Below are 20,643 nucleotides of genomic sequence, written 5' to 3'. Positions count from 1 at the left end.
TGTAGCAACACAATTCACGAATTATTTAGTTACTCTTCATACTTTGTTAATCGTTCATGGTTCCCAAAACCCCAGTTGTGGATTTATTTACCCCTAGTAGAAAGAACACAATACATACTTGTGGATGAAGATATCATGAACTCGCGTAGTGAGAACAATAAATTGAAAATATCAACTTGAATTACAAAGTCAAAAACTTTATTTACCGACCCCCAAGTACCCCCTAGAAGTTAGGGAGAAACCTTGGATCGTCACAAGGTGTAATTGACCCTTTGGGGTCTTGTACAAGCCCTTTAACTATCGTTCATTACATAAGACATGAAAAGTAGTGCGGAATTAAAATTTTTCATGACATTTAATGTAAAAATCAATTCTTTCATAAATACTAAGAAAATCTCATCATCACAATCCAACTTAAAGACACGACATGATATCTTAGGGACACGTCCCTTAACATTAAAAGAAATACATAATAACTCCTAAATAACAAAACTAAGAAATAGAACTATGGCTCAAATATAGGAAGACATACTTAATCTTGAGAGAGTCTTTCCCAAGCTTGTATTCTAACTTCAATCTTGCTGCCAACACCTATACGTATAGAGTATAGAAAAGTATGGGGTTAGTACAAATTATGTACTAAGTATGGCATATACAAAAACATGTGAAAAGGGACATTTTAGGAGTAAAACAACATAAGAATCATTATGTAAACACTTAGAGATAGATTCCATAATTTTAACAAAAAGGACCATTTACAGTTAGTTACAAAAATGTTATAGTGAACCCTTTCAACATTGCAGTAAACACATTTAATCCCAAAACAGTGAACTCCAAAAGTAGAACGAAGAGGAAGTGAACTCATTTTCGTAGGAGTTTCCCTAGCTAAGGTTATCTTATGACTCACCAAGGTAAGACATGAAGGGAACGCCCATACGCCTCCTTCTATACCCACCTAGGTGATCCCCAAGACTACTCATTCTACGCTTACTCGGTTCAGGAGGATAAGTCCCCACTCAATGACAAGACATTAGAAGAACACTCAAACACTTACCAAGACTTCCCTTTCGGAATGCCTACCTAGTGCAATGAGTAGATCGTATCCCATTCCACCACCTATCCTAAGTAGTACACTCTTTTAAAAGACTTACCTCATTTAGACACACCAATACTTCCCTTTCGGAATGCCTACTTAGTACAATGAATAGATGGCATCCCATTCCACCACCTATCCTAAGTAGTACATTCTTTTAGAAGACTTAGATCACTCAATTCATATAAGACTTACAAAGACTTCCCTTTAGGAATGCCTACCTCATTCAATGGATAGATAGCGTCCAATTCAACCACCTACCATAAGTAGTACACTCTTTTAGAAGACTTAGTACTTTCATTAATTCTATAGGGGTTATCTTAAACGACATCGACCATGAGAGCTAGACATGGAATCCTCATATTATCCCTTATCGGATGGGGATCCTCACCTGACTAGAGTAAGTTCATTCTCTTAGCTTTTACATGGCTTTCCCAATAGCTACATCTATGCAGGCGCATAGTTAAGCGATAAGGAGATTGCTACTAAGTAACTCATTCTCTACTATTGAGGAGTACTCATCTAAAGAGGTACATTGGAATACAACATCTAAATTCATGAAGTGTAACCACCCCTTCTTCATATCCTCTCGGTGCTAATCATAATTCCCCACAGATTCTCAACATTATATACTATAGGTTAAGGATAAATAGTGAACGCCACATCTCAACTCACGAAGGGCATTCATCCTCTGACCTATCTTAGAAAGCTCTTAGGATGTAGTGAGGTTTCTACACAACACTTCATCTCAACTCACGGAGAGTGTTCACCCCAAAACTCCCCTTTTGATTTGACTTAGCTTTATTCATTCATTCAAGTGTCTATATGTGTGTGTATATGTGAATACATCTTGTACATAAGCATCATTTAATTTACATTCAATTCTATACATGCTTAGACCTTCATTCATCACATTACACACATTAACATGCTCAACATATACACTTATTTCATTTAGGCATAATCTAAGCAAAACATGCAATTCAAGCTTCATAATACACATTACAAGAACCATATTCATTATCACTTCATTTCGCACATTAGTCCTTCAATGCCACACTTACGATTCACCGCCACCAAGAAGGTGGAAAATACAACTCAAGAGCATTTCATAAAGAGAGCTAACGAAGAAACCAAATTACCATTCTTCCAAAGCTTTCACACCTATTTTACAATTACTCAACAATTCATTATAAATTAGCCCTTAGGGAAGTAGCTAAACAACAATATCAACACAAGGAAACCAAATCTCAAAGACTACAAAACCATGCTCATTTAACCCATTCCTTAAGTTAGATTTGATAAAAAGCTTTAACATGCTTTCATATTTGAATTATTTAAAATATTTTCATGCAAGACCCAGATTTAGAATCAAAGATAGAAGAAGATTGAGTTTGGAAACCATTTTTGAAATGTTTTAGAAATGACTCCTTGAATGGAAGAGAGCTCAAGGATGACTACCATACCTTAAATAGAAGAAACCCTACTGATTTTTGGTGAATTAACGTCCACAAACAGCCCTCCTAGTTCCTTCTTGAGTGCTAGCTTCAATGGAGTTTTAGAGAGAGTTTTCTTGAGGGGAGGGTTTTGGGTTTTAGGAAATTAAGTCTAAAATTAGGTCTTAGGGTTTGAAACACCTTAATATACCTAACAGACCCTAAAAATAACTCAAGGTTCCTAAAAGACTTGGGGTGAATTTAACAAACACCCAAGCGAAAACAGAAAAATGATAGCTTTTCGCAGGCAGCACTAACGACTACCACCCAACGGATCATTTATCAAACGACGCACCATTGGTGAGGATTCATTGGTTGGGTCTGCAACCCTCAAAACATTCAAGCCTGCAGTTCCAATCGATGGACCAAGTCGACGAGCCATCGATTGTCAACTAGCCGTTGACTGGTTCCATTGATGGACACTGCCAAGGCAGTTTTGGGTCTAAGTCTTGGGCCTTCTCTAGGTCCCCTTGCGGGTCCTAGATGGGTCGTACCCGGATGGTAAACCCCTAAACATAGTCTTCTAGGTCTTAGGAACATCCCACGTCAATTTTGACTAAAATGAACACGTTAAACTCACCAACACACATGAAGACACACAAGCACAATCGAAGGCATATCTTTAGAACTCATGGACATTCTTAGACGTTTGACCTCCAAACTTCACACACTGTTTAATAAAAATCAATTTAACTCTTTTTAACACAAAATTAACTCAAGAAACATTTATGAAGCTCTAGTTCACCTTTGTTCGTTTTAGGGTGTTGCATTCTTGCCCACTTGGAATAACATTTGTTCTCGAATAACACTACATACTTTAAAACCATCAAGGAATCAATTAGCAGCACATAACTCATTGCAATGAAGTCTCAAACATTCATATTCAATGCAACAAACTTACAAGGAACACCAACTACACTTTCACAAGCATTATCTATGCCACACAGACAACTCCTTGGAAAATAATTTCCACACTTCAAAACACATTCTCATTATTCATTTATGGAGGAACTACCTTCTTCAACATTTAACATGCTCATAGACATCATTTCTTAACACATTGAAACCATTGTTCATGAAAAATGCAATTTCTCTAATTTTTGACCTTCTTTACAGTGAATGCAACAACTTAATAGTGAAGCATGTTAAGTTCCATTAATTCATATTTCAAGCAATTTTATCATGAAGGCATGACCACATGAGAGACAACATCATACTAACTCATATTACAACATGATAAAACAACTTTGAAGTAATTAATCAACACCATTAGCTACACCTTATCATGAGAAATTTTAGGTTGACTACCAATTCTCTCAATGTAATCATGATATCATCAAGAGCTTACAAAACATTACACCGTCAAAGGCACTCATATTATAAATAGAAATGAAACTCATACTATATCCAAGACTCTTAACCATTACTAAACTATCGAGTATTTTGGTCTCAAGCTTGAATACGGATAGAAGAAAAGATGAGGATATCAACTACCTTTCTACTCAACTCATTATCCCCCACTTAGGGTAAATCCATCTTCAAGATCTCATACCTCAAAGTACCACTACACTTATCACAAGGTAGGAACTCACACTACTCTTACTCATGCACCTCAATACTAAACATCACCCTTACAAGTCAAGCATAACACTAATCTCTTAAGATTCAATCTTAAATGAACTCTCTTAAAAATAACCTCATTCAACTCTTAGGCACCTCATAGGTCAACCTCATGAAATCAAAACCTCCTTCTTCCTTACAACATTACCACATTCTTTCAGCACTCTCCAAATTTACACCTTAATTCTCCTACATTCATTGTACACATTCATAAGATAACTCATTTTTCCAGAAAGGAATTCACTCAACCATTTCAACTCTTACCATGTTTAGAAATACATCACCATATACTTTCACATCATTATACTTCCAACATCATAAGTTACACATAGCCAAGAATGGCATGACATCAGAATCCTCACAACTACCCTTCAAATTTACTCTTCTAGGCACAAAACCATCATAAGCATCAAAACTCATTATTCTCTCTTTCAAACTTAGAAACAACTCCCCTACCAAGAAATCACATCTAGAAAACTACCGGACAAGGGAAAAGAAGAGAGAGACCTTATGGAGTTAAGTTCTATGGCACCATACAAGAATAATGCAGAAGTGAAACTCTATCGTGGCTTTTGAGACTTTAGACCCTAAAATATTTCCCATAAACTTATGCTCTGATACCAAGTCTATAACGACCCGCAAGTACCCCCTAGAAGTTACGGAGGACCCTTGGATCGTCACAAGGCGTACTTAAACCTTTGGGGTCTTGTACAAGCCCTTTAACTATTGTTCATTACATAAGACATGAAAAGTAGTGCGGAATGAAAACCTTTTACGACATTTAATATAAAAAGAAATTCTTTCATAAATAATAAGAAAATATAATCGTCACAAGCCAACTTAAAGACATGACCTAATATCTTAGGGACACGGACCTTAACATTAAAAGAAATACATAATAACTCTTAAATAACAAAACTAAGAAATAGAACTATGCCCTCGAATATAGGAGGACATACTTAATCTTGAGAGAGTCTTTCCCAATCTTGTCTTCTAACTTCTACCTTGATTCCAACACCTATAAGTGTAGAGTATATAAAAGTATGGGGTTAGTACAAATAATGTACTAAGTATGGCATATGAAAAAATATGCGAAAAGGGAAACTTTAGTAAAAATACACTTTCATGTCAATTAAGTAAAACCTTCATGAATATAAGAGTAAAACAACATAAGAATCATCATTTTACACTTAGATAAAAATTTCCATAATTTTTACAAAAAGGACCATTTTTTACAGTAACTTACAAAAATGTTACAGTGAACACATTTAATCCCAAAACAGTGAACTCCTAAACTCGAGCCAAGAGGATGTGAACTGATTTCCGTAGGATTTTCCCTAGCTAAGGTTATCCTAAGACCCACCAACGTTAGATATGAAGGAAACTTCCATACACATCCTTCAATACAAACCTAGGTGATCCCCAAGACTACCCATTCTAGGCTTACTCGGTACGGGAGGACATCTCCACTCAATCACAAGATATTAAAAGAACACTCAAACACTTATCAAGACTTTCCTTTCGGAATTCCTACCTAGTGCAATGAGTAGATGACATCCCATTCCACCACCTACCCTAAGTAGTACACTTTTTAGAAGATTTAGCTCATTCAATTCATATAAGACACATCAAGACTTCCCTTTCAGAATGCCTACTTATTGCAATGACTACTTGGCATCTCATTCCACCACCTATCCTAAGTAATACATTCTATTAGATGACTTAGATCACTCAATTCATATAAGACTCACCAAGACTTCCTTTTCGGAATGCCTACCTAGTGCAATGGATAGATAGCTTGACATTCCACCAGCTACCTTAAGTAGTACACACTATTAGAAGACTTATTACTATCATTACTTTTGTAGGGGTTTGCTTAACCGGCATATACCATGAGAGATAGACATGGATTCCCGATATTAACCCTTATTTGATGAGGGATCCACATTTGACTTAAGTAAGGGATAAGGAGATTGCTACAAAGTAACTCATTCTCTACAAAAAAGGAGTACTCATCTCAAGAGGTATATTAGAATACAATATCTCAACTCACAAAGTGTAACCACCCCTTATTCATATCCTCTTGGAGCTATGCATAATTCCCCATGGATTCTCAACATTATATACTATATGATAAGGATAACTAGTGAACACCACATCTCAACTCACGAAAGGCATTCATCCTCCAACCTATCCTAGAAAGATCTTAGGATGTCGTGAGATTGCTACTAAATACTTCATCTCAACTCACAGAGTTTGTTCACCCCAAAACTACCTTTCGACTTAACTTTTCTTCATTAATTTTATTCAAGTGTGTGTATATGTGTGTACATGTGAACACACCTTGCACATAAGCATCATTTTAGTTACATTCAATTCTATACATGCTTAGACCTTAATTCATCATATTAAACACTTTAACATGCTCAACATATACACTTACTTCATTTAGGCATAATCTAAGCAAAACATGCAATTCAAGCTTCATAATACACATTACAAGAACCATATTCTTTATCACTTCATTTCAAACATTAGTCCTTCGAATCCACACTTACAATTCATACTAAGTTTATCCAAATTAATCAAGTAAACACCGCCACAAAGAAGGTGGACTATACCACTCAAGAGCATTTCATAAGGAGAGTTAACAATGAAACCAACTTACCTTTCTTCCAAATCATTCACACCTATTTTACAATTACTCAACAATTCATCATAAAAATTAACCCTTAGGGCAGTAGCTAAACAAAAATATCAACACAAGGAAACCAAAGCTCAATACTACAAAACCATGCTCATTTAACCCATTCCTTAAGTCAAATTTTATATAAAAAACACTTTAACATGCTTTAATTGAAGTTTTAGCATTAAAATCACCAACTAACTTTAGAAAATCATATTTGAATCATTTAATATGTTTTCATGCAAGACCTATATTTAGAATCAAAGATAGAAGAATAGAGTTTGAAAACCCTTTTTGAAATCATTAAGAAATGGTTTCTTGAATGGAAGAGAGTTCAAGGATGATTATAATACCTCAAATAGAAGAAACCCCACTGATTTTTTATGAAGAAACGTCCACCAACAGCCATCCTAGTTCCTTCTTGACTTCTAGCTTCTATGGAGTTTTAGAGATAGTTTTCTTGAGGGAAGGGTTTTGTGTTTTAGGAATTGAAGTCCAAAATTAGGTCTTAGGGTTTGAAACACCTTAATATACCTAAAAGACCCTAAAAATATCACTCAAGGTTCCTAAAATACTTGGGATGAATTTACCAAACACCCTAAAACAGAAAAATGACAACTTTTCACAGGCAGCACGAACAACTCCCAACCAACGGGCCCTTGATCAAATGACGCCCCGCTGGTGAGGGTTCGTTGGTTGGGTCTGCAACCCTCAAAACTTGCAGCCCTGCAGTTCAAATCGATGGACCAATTTCACGAGCCGTCGATTAGTCAACTGGCCATCGACTGGTTCCGTTGATGGACTTACCAAGGCAGTTTTGGGTCTAAGTCTTGGGCACTTCTCCAGGGCCCCTCGTGAGTCCTAGGTGGGGTCGTACCCGAATGTTAAACCCCTAAACATAGTCTTCTAGGTCGTAGGAACACCCAGATCAATTCTGATAAAAACATACACGTTAATATCTCCAAAACACATGAAGACACACAAGCACAATCTAAGGCATATTTCCGAACGGCATGGACGTTCTAGGACGTTTGACCTCCAAACTTCACACATTGCCTAAAAACATCAATTAACTCATTTTAACACAAAATTAACTCAAGAAACATTAACGAAGCTCTAGTTCACCTTTGTTCATTTTAGGGTATTACACTTCAAAACGAACTTAGAAAATTAATAAATTCTATAGTTGCAAGTTGATCTCCAAAGACACAAACTAGAATAAAGTAATAAGGTCTAATCCCCAAAAATGAGGTTTAAATGTTCTTTATATCTAAAATGAAGTCCCAACCAAGAAGGAAACAAAATAAGGAAAAAACTTTCAAATGCGGTTTTGGTTTACGACACTGACCTATGGACCGTGGATTGACCTACGGTCCATATGTCCTTTCTGTGACTCAAGACTTGGGCATTTTATTCAACTTCAAAATCTACAACTCTCAGTGTCAATCAAAGAACCAATAGTACAAATCGTAAATCCTCCTCTGTAGCTCCATACTTAGAATCTTCAAAATCAAGTATTGGAAGACCTTCTCTATATCACTTAAAGGACTTGCAGTATGGCCCGTAGGTTGATCTACGGTCCGCCATTTGTAACCATGGTTCAAAACATGGTCAAGAATTCCCTGATTTTCCTTCAATCCTTTCAGGCCCAACTATGCCAACCATCTATAGAGAGTGCATGGACCTATGGTCCTTAGATCACCTCCGTAGATGCCCTTTTCTGCACATCCTTCAGCGGTGTCTCTCAGTTTCGATGTTTGAACATATTTGCTACAAACCTGATAAAAATGAGTTAATACAACTATAAAATGGCCCTAGAAAGACACAACTCTTAAGTGAAATGTATTAAAAATGTCGTAATCTTACAGTATATCAGTACTCAGATAAATCTCAGTACAACATTTTATCCACAAAAATATGGTTAAGCAGAGCGTACCATTCATACCTTAGAGGACTTGTTCAGATATTGAGTGATCACTTTCATGGGTATTTTTGATGATTACCAACCTCTCATAGAGTTCTCCTATAATAATATATTCTCTTCCATTATTAAGATGGCCCCGTATGAAGCACTTTATGGGTGTAGATGCAAGTCCTGATTGATTAGTTTGATGTAGGCAAATAATCTTTGATTTGGCCGAATGTCACGATCGGGCAGCACCTTCTAGATGTAACCAGCATCGTCGTCCTCGAAGATGATTAAAACTAGCCTCTTAGCATTCATCATTACATTTCATAGGTCAAAATACGGAAAAATTTTAAAGTTTATAGATATTGAGGTATTGAGGTATACATAAACCTTTCGCTTACTTAAGATATATATACATATGGAGTTTACTTAGACTCCTCGCATTGGAAGCTTACATAGGCTTCTCATTTATTTAACATAACCAACAAATAAAGAGTTAGCCTAATCATACTATCTCACATTAAACCATGTAAATGGAATACAATATTAGGGCATAGACCTTACACAAGTACATATTGCCACACAGAGTTTACAAGAAATGTCTTGAGGAATAAGGAAGAAATGAATTTCTTTTTAGACTATATCAATACTACTTGGGTAGATCAAAGGCACTATCATCAAACTCGGAGGACTCACCAACTACTTGGAGGAAAAAGTACAAGTATCCTTGCAAAGTGGCCTAGAAGCTCTTCAATGGTCGAAACATATAATGTTGTGGAAAACTTGAAGAAATATGGGTTAGTACAAACCACATGTACTATGTATTGTTCCTATGCATAAAATCATCAATGCATGAGATAAGGCACAATTTAGTCAAAACCAAGCTTTATGTTCAATAACTCAACATGTACATATATGGAACATTATAGGTCAACCCAACATGAAAATAACCCAACATATATGCAACATAAAATAATACTTGTGCAATGCCAAGAATAGAACCTCATAACCCTATCCAAAGCTAAGAATCACATTAAGTCACTTACCACATGCATACACATAATATCATACATAATCATATCATGCTTGATTCATAAGGTCATATAAAGCTTAACATACATAGCATGTAACAAACTTAATCATAAAACTCACCACTATAGTCATCCCTTAGTATCCCACATGTGCAATGAGTATGAGAGGCACGTACCCTTCCTCACCCTATGTAGTAACCTTTAAGAAAAACCCTAATAGTAGTTCACACACTTGACTTATTCTTTTACCTTATTACATTAAGGAAGATAGTGCAATAACTGATATTAGACCATGTGAGCTACATGGAATTCGGTATTCTCCGTCCACACTGAAAAGAAAGGGTTAACACTTGATTAAGGTGTAACCAATCTTACATAGCTATCAAGGTGGATCCACTAAGTTATGGTCCAATGTGGGCATATAGTTAAGGGTCAAGGAGATTGCATCTAGAAATCTTGACTTACTAACGTGGAGGCTTCCATCTCATGAGATAACACATATCTTGGGAATCCAGACTTACCAAACGTGAAAAAATCCATGTGGGAGGCCGTACTTACTAAACCTGAGACCTCCATCTCATTTTCATGCCCTTGCGGTGCTAAACATCTATTCCCTTTAGTAGTCATCATACTCTTCATACAAGATCACATTAGTCACTTCTAGACCTCTATGTGAACAATTCATCATAATACCTCATAGATATTCATTAGAGAGAACTTTCCTTTCACTTCTGAAGACCACATACAAGTGAGTAAACCTTTCACTCAACACTTAATCATAATCATAATAAGTTACTTTCAATCATATAATAATCATATCATAACATACTTGCATACTTGATAGACAATTCAATAGTCTAGGTAAAGGATGAGAAATAATTGTTATCAACATCACAACCACAGACTAGACATAAGAGTATTACAATATAAATAACTCATACTTCATAATTAAATTCAAGAAGAACCAATCTTCATACCTTTTTCAGCTTTCATTGCCTTCGCGCTTTAATTACCTAGAATTTCATATCCAATGCATAAACAAGGTATATTCAAGAATAAATACATAGAAAGTATTATCCTACACATTCATATAATCATCATCTTTCAAAATTACAATAGAACTACAAGACATAATGAGTGTAGGGAAGAACAAGGGTTCAAAGAGGCAATCTTGAGTGATTAAAAACAATGTACCATTAATACTTAACTAAATAATGAAAAAAAAGACTATAATTCATTACAATTGATTAAAAATTTCGTTTTGAAAAGAGAATCCATGTTTAGATTGAAACCCTAGTTTTGGGGAAGTTGAAAATCATCTTTGAAAGGGCCTTTTGGGGATAGGAATCCCAAGAACGAAAGAAACTACAACTTAGTAATGATCTTGCCATGAATTTTAGATTTAAACCATGGTAAATTTTTCCTTGAATTGGATCACTAGTGTTCTTCAAATGAGGTTGAAGTTTGGGGAAGAGAGAGACTAGAGTGATGTTAAAAGGATATGCGTTTTGGGAATTAATAAGGTGTTAGGTTAGTTAGTTGACTTAGGATGCTTATATAGTCATTTATTAATTAACTAAAACTGACCTAAGCCCTTAATTAATTAATTAATTTCCTAACCACCCCTAACTAAAATGTCTTTGGACAGTGAAGTAAAATCTCAATCAACGAGACCCCACTGACGCCACGTAGCTCCATCGACAGCCTGTGCTGGCAAGTAATCGAAGGTGAAAGAGACTTGGTTTTTTGAGATTTCTTGGAATTTTTAAAAGTGCCAACAAAATTACCCAAACGACGGAGCATCTTCCAATCGACGTCTCATCGTGGGTACTCATGGTTGCACACTATAAAATGGGGCAGTTTTGGGGCCAATGGATAGGTCCTCCTCAAGGACCCCTAGGTCTGTCCTTGGGGAGTCGTACTCGTACGTTTCGACCCTAAACACACTCTAACACATTTTAATACCTTTATACCAAGTTTCACTAATTTTCGACTCTTAAAACCCCATGAAACATGCCAAGGCACACTAACACAAATTTCACAATTCAGCGGACGTCATGGACGTTTTGACTCTAACACTTCCTAATTAGTTTAAATACATTATTTTAAGCTTAAAAATAGTGTTTTTAGTCTTATATCATCATGTCAGTCTCTAAACCAAGTCATGAACTTCCAGAATGTTACATTATCCCCCCCTTAGGAACATTCATCCCCAAATGACACTAAAATCATTTGCAGGGAAAGGATGACTCAAGACTAGCAGCCCAACCAACAACATAATAACATTAGGGGTCACAGTCCACATGAGTAATTTACAACTCAAATCAACACATAACCATGACATTTCACATAACATCTCAAAACTCAACTTACCACATATTAGAGCTCTATTTCACAACATGAGGAACTACTTCTCATTGTCAATAGGAACTCAACATAACATAAAGTATCACTTATGAAAAAAATTCAAGGCACATTAAAAATGCTCAATACCTTTTCATAAAAAATAATTATACACAAAATCACAAATAAGTGCAAGTTAAGCAAATGAGCATATTTTCATGAAACCCATTCTAGCATGAACCTTTATCATAATTATGCACATATTAGCAAATCAAGCCAAATTCAATATTATTAATACTTTATTTTAAGAGGATTACTAACCCCAAATTTGGCTTCAATTTTGAGGAAAGAGGTGAGGATAGAGGGACTTCATGTCGGCCTCGGCCTCCCATGATGCTCCCTCAAGTAGGTGATTCCTGACTTTTACAAAGATCACCTCCTTGTTCCTAAACTTCTTGACTTGGCGATCTAGAATTTCCACCAGAACCTCTTCATAGTAAAGGTTCTCATCTACACTTAACCCTTCAATAGGGAGAATGGATACGGGATCATTAATACACTTCTTAAGCATGGAGACATGAAATACGGGGTGAACTGTGGATAGTTCACTTGGTAACTCTAACTCATAAGCCACCTTCCCCACCCGTTTCACAATCTCATAGGGCCCCACATAATGGGGACTAAGTTTCCCTTTTTTGCCAAATCCTATCACCCCTTTCATGGATGAAATTTTTTACTAAACCTTATCCCTTACTTCAAATTCAAGATCTCTCCTTCCATTGTTGGCATACAACTTTTGACGACTATAGGTTGTTTTCAACCTATCCCTTATCAACCAAATTTTCTCTAAGGCCTCATAAATCATCTCGGGACCGAGGAGTGAAGACTCCCTAACCACAAACCACCCAACAGGAGATCAAAACCTCCTACCATAGAGTGCTTCGAAAGGGTCTATGGAAATACTCGAATGGTAACTATTATTATAGGAGAACTCAATCAACGGTAGGTGATCGTCCCAACTTCCCTTAAAATCAATGACACAAGCTCTTAGCATATCTTCTAGGGTTTGAATGGTGCGCTCCGCTTGGCCATCCGTCTGAGGATGAAAAGCAGTGCTAAGCTTCACTTGAGTATCCAACCCTTTTTGGAAAGATCTCCAACAATGAAAAGTGAATGGAGCACCTCTATCTGAAATGATGGACAATGGGATACCATGAAAACTCACAATCTCGTCAAGATACAACTTTGCATAGTCTTCCGCCGAATAAATAAATTTAACGGGAATAAAGTGAGAGGATTTCATAAATCTATCCACAACAACCCATATTGAGTCATTTTGCCTACGTGTAGGAGGCAAACCCACTACGAAGTCGAGATTAATGTCTTCCCACTTCCAAGTAGGAACATTCATTACTTGAGTCAAACCACTTGACTTCTATGTTCGGTCTTTAGTTGTTGACAGTTTGAGCACCTAGCTACAAATTCCGGTTTATTCCTTTTCAAACATTCCCACCAATAGACTTCTTGAAGATCACTATACATTTTTATGGCACCCGGATGAATAGAACATCGGGACCCATGAGCTTATTCTAAAATTTTACCCCACCAAGTTGTCAACATTCGGTAAACACAACATACCTTGGTTCGTGAGTACACCATCCCCTAGGGAGAATGACTCATTAAACTTGCCAAGTACCAACTCCTTCAACTCCATCAATAGAGGAACAAGATGTTCATTAGACTTCACCTCAACCACTAAAGACGATTCGTAGTTATGATGGACCACAAAACCACCATTTGGAGAATCTTCGAACAGAAAACCCAATCAAGCCAACCTACGAACATCTTTTACTAGGTCTTTCTTACCCTCTTCCACATGAGACACACTTCCCATGGTCATACGACTTAAAGCTTCTGCAACCACATTGGCTTTGCTGGGGTGTTAGATAACAATTATGTCATAATACTTCAAAAGTTCCAACCATCTTCTTTGTCGGAGATTCAAATCCTTTTGGGTGAACACATATTGAAGACTTTTATGGTCATACAAGTAATGCCTCCATATTTTCAAAGCAAACACTATGATCGGTAATTAAAGATCATGTGGATAATTCTTATCATGCACATTGAGTTGTCTAGAGGCATCGGCTACTACCTTCCCATGTTGCATAAGGACACAACCCAATCCCACTCGAGAAGTGTCACAATATAACATAAAACCCTTGGTACCCTTTAGTTAAGTCAACACCGGAGAGGTAAGCCTATCTTTCAATATTTGAAAGCTTCTTTCACATGCTTGTGACCACTCAAATTTAACACTCTTTTGGGTCAAGGTAGTCAAAGAAGAAGCAATGGACGCAAACACATCCACAAACCTCCTATAGTACCCAGCTAAACCGAAGAAACTTCTAATGTGTGTTGGAGTCAATGGTCTAGGCAATTCTTAACCGCCTCGGTATTTTTGAATCAACCTTTATACCCTCACTTGAGATAATATGACCAAGAAATGTCACCGACCTCAACCAAAACTCATAATTGCTATACTTTACAAATAGTTGGTGTTTCTTAAAAACTTGCAACACTAACCCCAAATGATTCATATGTTTATCTTCACTCTTTGAGTACACCAAAATATCATCAATAAAGACAATCACAAACGAGTCAAGGTAATCTCGGAAGGCCCTATTCATTAGTCCATGAAAGTCGGCAGGGCATTGGTTAGACAAAAGGACATGACTAGGAACTCATACTGATCATACCTAGTTCGAAAAGTTGTTTTATGTATGTCCTCTTCTCTTACCCTAAGTTGGTGATAACCCGACCTCATGTCAATTTTATAAAAGTAGCTCGCCCATTGTATGATCAAACAAATTATCGATCCCAGAAAGAGGATACTTGTTCTTTATGGTAACCTTAATTAGTTGACGATAGTCAAAGCACATCCTAAAGGACCCATCCTTCTTCTTTACAAACAACACCAGAGCTCCCCAATAACCTTTGTCAAGAAAATCCTTGAGTTTAAAATTATGTTATTTTCAACTCGCCCGGAGCCATCCAGTAAGGAGGGATTGAGATAGTTTTTGTATCCGACAACAAGTTTATGTTGAAGTCTATTTCCCGTTCGGGAGGAACTCCGGACAAGTCATCGAGAAAGACTTTCTTAAAATCTCTCACTACGGGAACAAACTCTAACGGAGGAATTTAGGATTCAATTTCCTTGACCCTTACAAGATGATAAAGACATTGTTTAGAGATCATTTTGTAAGCTTTAAGACACGAAATAATTTGACCTTTAGGGATTGAGTTACCCCCCTTCTATTGTAAGACGGGCTCATTTGGGAATTGGAACTTGACCACCCTTGTTCTAAAATCTATGGAAGCAAAACAAGCAAGCAAATAATCTATCCCAAAGATGTCATCAAAATTAACCATATGAGGTTCTACCAAGTCAACCAAAGTAACTCTATTGGGCAATGATATAGGATAATTCCTAGAGACTCTTCTAGCCACAACGGAGTCACCCACTGGAGTTGTAACCGAAAAAGGCTCCATTTGAACATCGGGTAACACATTAAACTCCCAAGCTACTAAAGGAGTTATAAATGATTAAGTAGCACCTAGATCTAGTAAAGTATAAACATTAATAGAGAACACTTGTAACATGCCGCTGACGACATAGGAAGACTCCTCTTGTTCACCTCTACAGCGGAGAACATAGAACAAATTCTTCTTAGGAGCATCGGAATTGGGATCACTTGCTTGTGCTTGAAAATTTTCTCTCCCTTGAGCCTTTATCATAGGACAGTCCCTCTTCATGTGAACACTCTTGGCACAACCATAGCAATTTTCCGTACATACTAGACACTTGCCTTAATATTTTCTACAACATTTAACGCAATTAACCTTTTTAACATAAGGACCACTACCTTTATCCTCCTTAGGCTTATGTGTACACCATTTACCTTTGTTGACCCTTGGAACGGTAGAAGGAATTTGATTGGGGAACCTTTTCTTGAACCTTGGCTTATCTTGCACCTCAAATCTATTCTTACAAGAAATTCCATCTTTGGCCCTTGTCCTCTCAATTCTCTACCAACATGCTTAAGCTTTTCCTCCTTAATTTGTTCGGCACGAACCATGAGACAAGAGATGTTCATGCTAGGAATCAACATAGACCACCAACATTCACACAAGGTCGGATATCCCCATAACAAATTTACTCATCTTAGCCCTAGAATATGCCACAATAGTAGGAGGATACTTGGATAGTTGAGTGAACTAGAATCTATCAAGTAAGGTTTTCTTGAAATCTCCCTAAGTAATCTAGCCTTCTCTAACCGACTTCTCATCCATCCATTGCTCATACCAAACTTAAGCCACATCTTTGAGTTGGTAGGCGGATAGTCCGCCTTTTCTTGATAAGACACACTCATAGCATCTAATACCTTGAACAGTTCATCAATGAGCCCTTGCGGATCCTCCTCCAACTTGGAGTCAAAGAAGTAGTGGGATTCATCCTTGTGAAATACCTTATCCTTGATGGGGTGGTGCTAGCATTGGGGTTCACTTGGACCCTAGCATCTCTAGAAACTTAAGTAACCAACACTTGGGTCAAGCTATGAATGTCCTCCCTTATCTCAACATTAGACATAGCCCCTTCTTTAATAGAACTTGAGGGTTTTGAGGAGTTGGAGGGGGAACCGCCTCATTTTCATTCTCCTCAACCCTTCGAGCGTTGTTCTTTCTTGTATTCATTTCCTATAAGCACAAGAAAGAGATTAGAAGATAAGGATATTGAGAGTTAAGACTCTAGAGGCACAAATTCAAGAATACCAACAAAGTGAGACTTTTCTAAGCATCACATAGCCCCTCATTCATAATTGTGGCGCGCTTCACAATCATGAACAAGACTCTATTTGATGTGGTTTACTGAGACATCAATCCTAAGATTATTTAACCTCGTCCTCTGATACCAAGTTTGTCATCTTCGGTGAGCACCCCTAGACGTAACTGGCGTGGTCGTCCTCGAAGAGGACTAAGACTAGCATCTTAGCATTCATCATTACATTTCATAGGTCAAAAAGCGGAAAAAATTGAAACTTTATACATATTGAGGTATACATAGACCTCTCGCTTAGTTAAGATATATACATATGAATTTTACTTAGACTCCTTGATTAGGAAGATTACATAGGCTTCTTGTTTAGCTAACATAACCGACATATAAGGAGTTAGTCTACTAATAATGTCTTACATTAAACCATCTAAACGGAGTACTATATTTGAGCATAGCCCTTACACTAGTAAATATTGCCACATAGGGCTTACAACAAATTTCTTGAGGAATAAGAAATAAACTAATGTCTTTTTAGACTATATCAATACTACTAGGCGGTAGATCAAAGGTGCCATCCTCAAACTCAGAGGACTCACCAACTATTTGCAAAAAGAAGTCCAAGTATCCTTGCAAAGTGACCTAGAAGCTCTTCAATGGTCGAAACCTACAATGTTGGGGGGATATATGGGTTAGTACAAACCACATGTACTAAGTATGATTGCTATGCATAAAATCACCAATGCATGAGAAAAAGTACAATTTATTCAAAACCATGCTTTATGTTCAATAACTCAACTTTAACATATATGGAACATTATAAGTCAACCCAACATGATAACAACCCAACACATAAGCAACATAAATAATACCTATGCAATGCCAAGAATAGAAACCCATAACCCTATGCAAAGATAAGCATCACATTAAGTCACCACATGAATGCACATGATCTCATACTTAAACATAACATATTATAAAGCACAACATACATAACATGTAACAACCTTGATCATACAACTCACCAATAGAGTCATCTTTTGTGATCCCACGTGTGCCATGAGTAAGAGAAGTATCATACCCTCCCTTACTCTATGTAGTAACCTTCAAGACAAACCCTAATAGTAGTTCACATACTTGACTTATTCTTTTACCTTATTACATTAGGCAATAGTGTAATAACCGACATGAGACCATGTGATCTACATAGAATCTGATGTTCTCCTCCCACACTGAAAAAAGAGGGTTAACACTTGCCTAAGGTGTAACCAATCTTGCATAACAATCTGGGTGGATCTACTAAGCTATAGTCCTATGTGGGCACATAGTTAAGGGTCAAAGAGATTGCTTCTAGAAACCTTGACTTACTAACGTAGAGTTTTTCGATCTCATGAGACAACACATATCTTGGGAATCCAGACTTACTAAACATGAAGAAACCCATGTGGGAGGCCAGACTTACTAAATGTAACACCTCCATCTCATTTGCATGCCCTTTCGATGCTAAACATTTATTTCCAGTCACAATTGTTTCTGCAGGTCAACACCTGAAACTCCAAAATTTTCAACTTTTTGTACTTTAATATGTGTTTAACGTACAATTATATGTATAACTACATCTATCTTGTATGCCACTTCCATATGTTACTAACTTAAGCTTCAATTTTCAATAATATTTGTTCTAATGTGTTGTTTGTATGTTGGTTTTGTATATCCGAATAAGTTGTAACTTAAGATTTTAAATTTCTTGAACCTTATATATGGTTCAATATCTGGTCCATATATCTAATATTGGGACCTTATATGGACTGCATCTCAACTCAGTTATTCTAACCTTGTTTCTTTCAATTCGTCTCAACTCCAATTGTTTATGCATTTAGATATTGACTATCATATGTGCATGTGCAATATTTATCATGGTTCGAGTCTAACCACAAGCATTTAATGAGTTCAAACCTACACAGAATTTATGAGGTGCTACAATAATTGTGGTTGGTATGATAATTGTCATTGGTGATTGGTGGTTGTTGTAGTAATAGCGGTGATGATAGTGATAATTATTTATAGTCACAAGTGATTGTGATGATTGATTATGCGTGATCGATAGTGGTAGTAAATATTGAAGGTTGCGGTCGTGTGTGATGACAGATACAATTGTGGATGATAAAAGTTGGTGGTGAAATTTCACTTTTACCAATAGTCTTGAATGTATTACATTTTAATGATGTTAACACTTTGCTACAAATTATAACAATTTGAGTCCATTCAAACCCTTTAAATAGTTTTTTAAAAAGTATTTATAACTAAGATATGAATAATTTAGTTTGAGACCTAACAAAACAAATACACTTAGGGCTTATTTGGAAAGTCATCGTGTATTAGTGTAGTATTACTAGACTAGCAATTACCCAACCCAGTTATTAGGTTGACATGTTAGTTTGCCACAGTTAGGAGTGGCAAACGAGCGAGTCGAGTCGAATATTAGTCGATCAAAAAATGAATTAAATAAAAATGGGTAAGTTATCCGACTCGACTCATATTTTAAATTGGTAAATGAGTTTACCCAATGAATAATATGTGTAACCATATTACCCATATTATATTAGACATCTTGTTAAAAGCTTTTTTGAAAAAAAAAGAAATATCACTTAAATCCACCCCTACCAAACCCACCCACCCACCCACCCCGCACCTCCCAAAAAATGTAAACTGTAAAAAAATAAAAAACTTCACTCAACCACTACCACCCCCTCCCACCCCTACCCGAATTAACAAAATTTTTAAAAAATTTCATTAATCTTTTTTTAAAAAAAAAAAATTATCACCCCACCCCCTACCAGCCCCCCACCCACACCTCCTACCCATTGCAGCCCCACCCCCACAACAATCCCGTCCGGAAAAAAAATATTTTTTTAAAAAAAAATTATAACATTTATTTTTAAAAAAATTACCACACCCCCTACCCCCTACCAGCCCCCCTAAACACCCCCAACCCCTACCCCCTAACCACCCCAACCCCTACCCTCTACCAGCCCCCCTCACCCCCCTCAACACCCCATCCCAAAAAAATTAACAAAATTTTTAATTTTTTCATTAATATTTTTTACAGCCCACCTCCTTACCCCCTACTCCCCCCCCCCCACACACACACACCCTCTTACCCCCTACCAGCCTCCACCCCACGCCCTCTTACCCCCTACCAGTCCCCCCCCCCCCCAATCCCTACCAGCCATCCCCCTCCATCCCTACCACCCCCTATCCCAAAAAAAAGTTTCATGTTTTTTTATAAATTTTTTTAAAAAAAAAAAAAAACTTTCTTACTAGCCAACCCTGAATCATTTTATGTTTTGTTTGCTTTTACCCATTTTATCCATTTAACTATCCATTTTCTAATGGGTAATATGGTTATTACTTGTTTTTTATCCATTTCCAAATGAGTTGGATACCCAATTCATTTAATATGGGTAATATGAATGGATACCCATATTATTTACCTATTTTGTCACCCCTAGTCACACTGTAATTATACGAAAATTACAAGTGTATTGTTTGGTTGCACAAGTGTAATCATAAGATTATATTGAATTTTAAAAATAAAATTAAAAATTTATATTAGACAAATAACAGTCTT

This window comes from Solanum lycopersicum, chromosome 10 (assembly GCF_036512215.1).
Source record: "Solanum lycopersicum chromosome 10, SLM_r2.1".
In the NCBI taxonomy this organism is placed as follows: Eukaryota; Viridiplantae; Streptophyta; class Magnoliopsida; order Solanales; family Solanaceae; genus Solanum; species Solanum lycopersicum.
The sequence above is the reverse complement of the archived record's forward strand: the minus strand, read 5'-3'. Positions refer to the sequence as shown.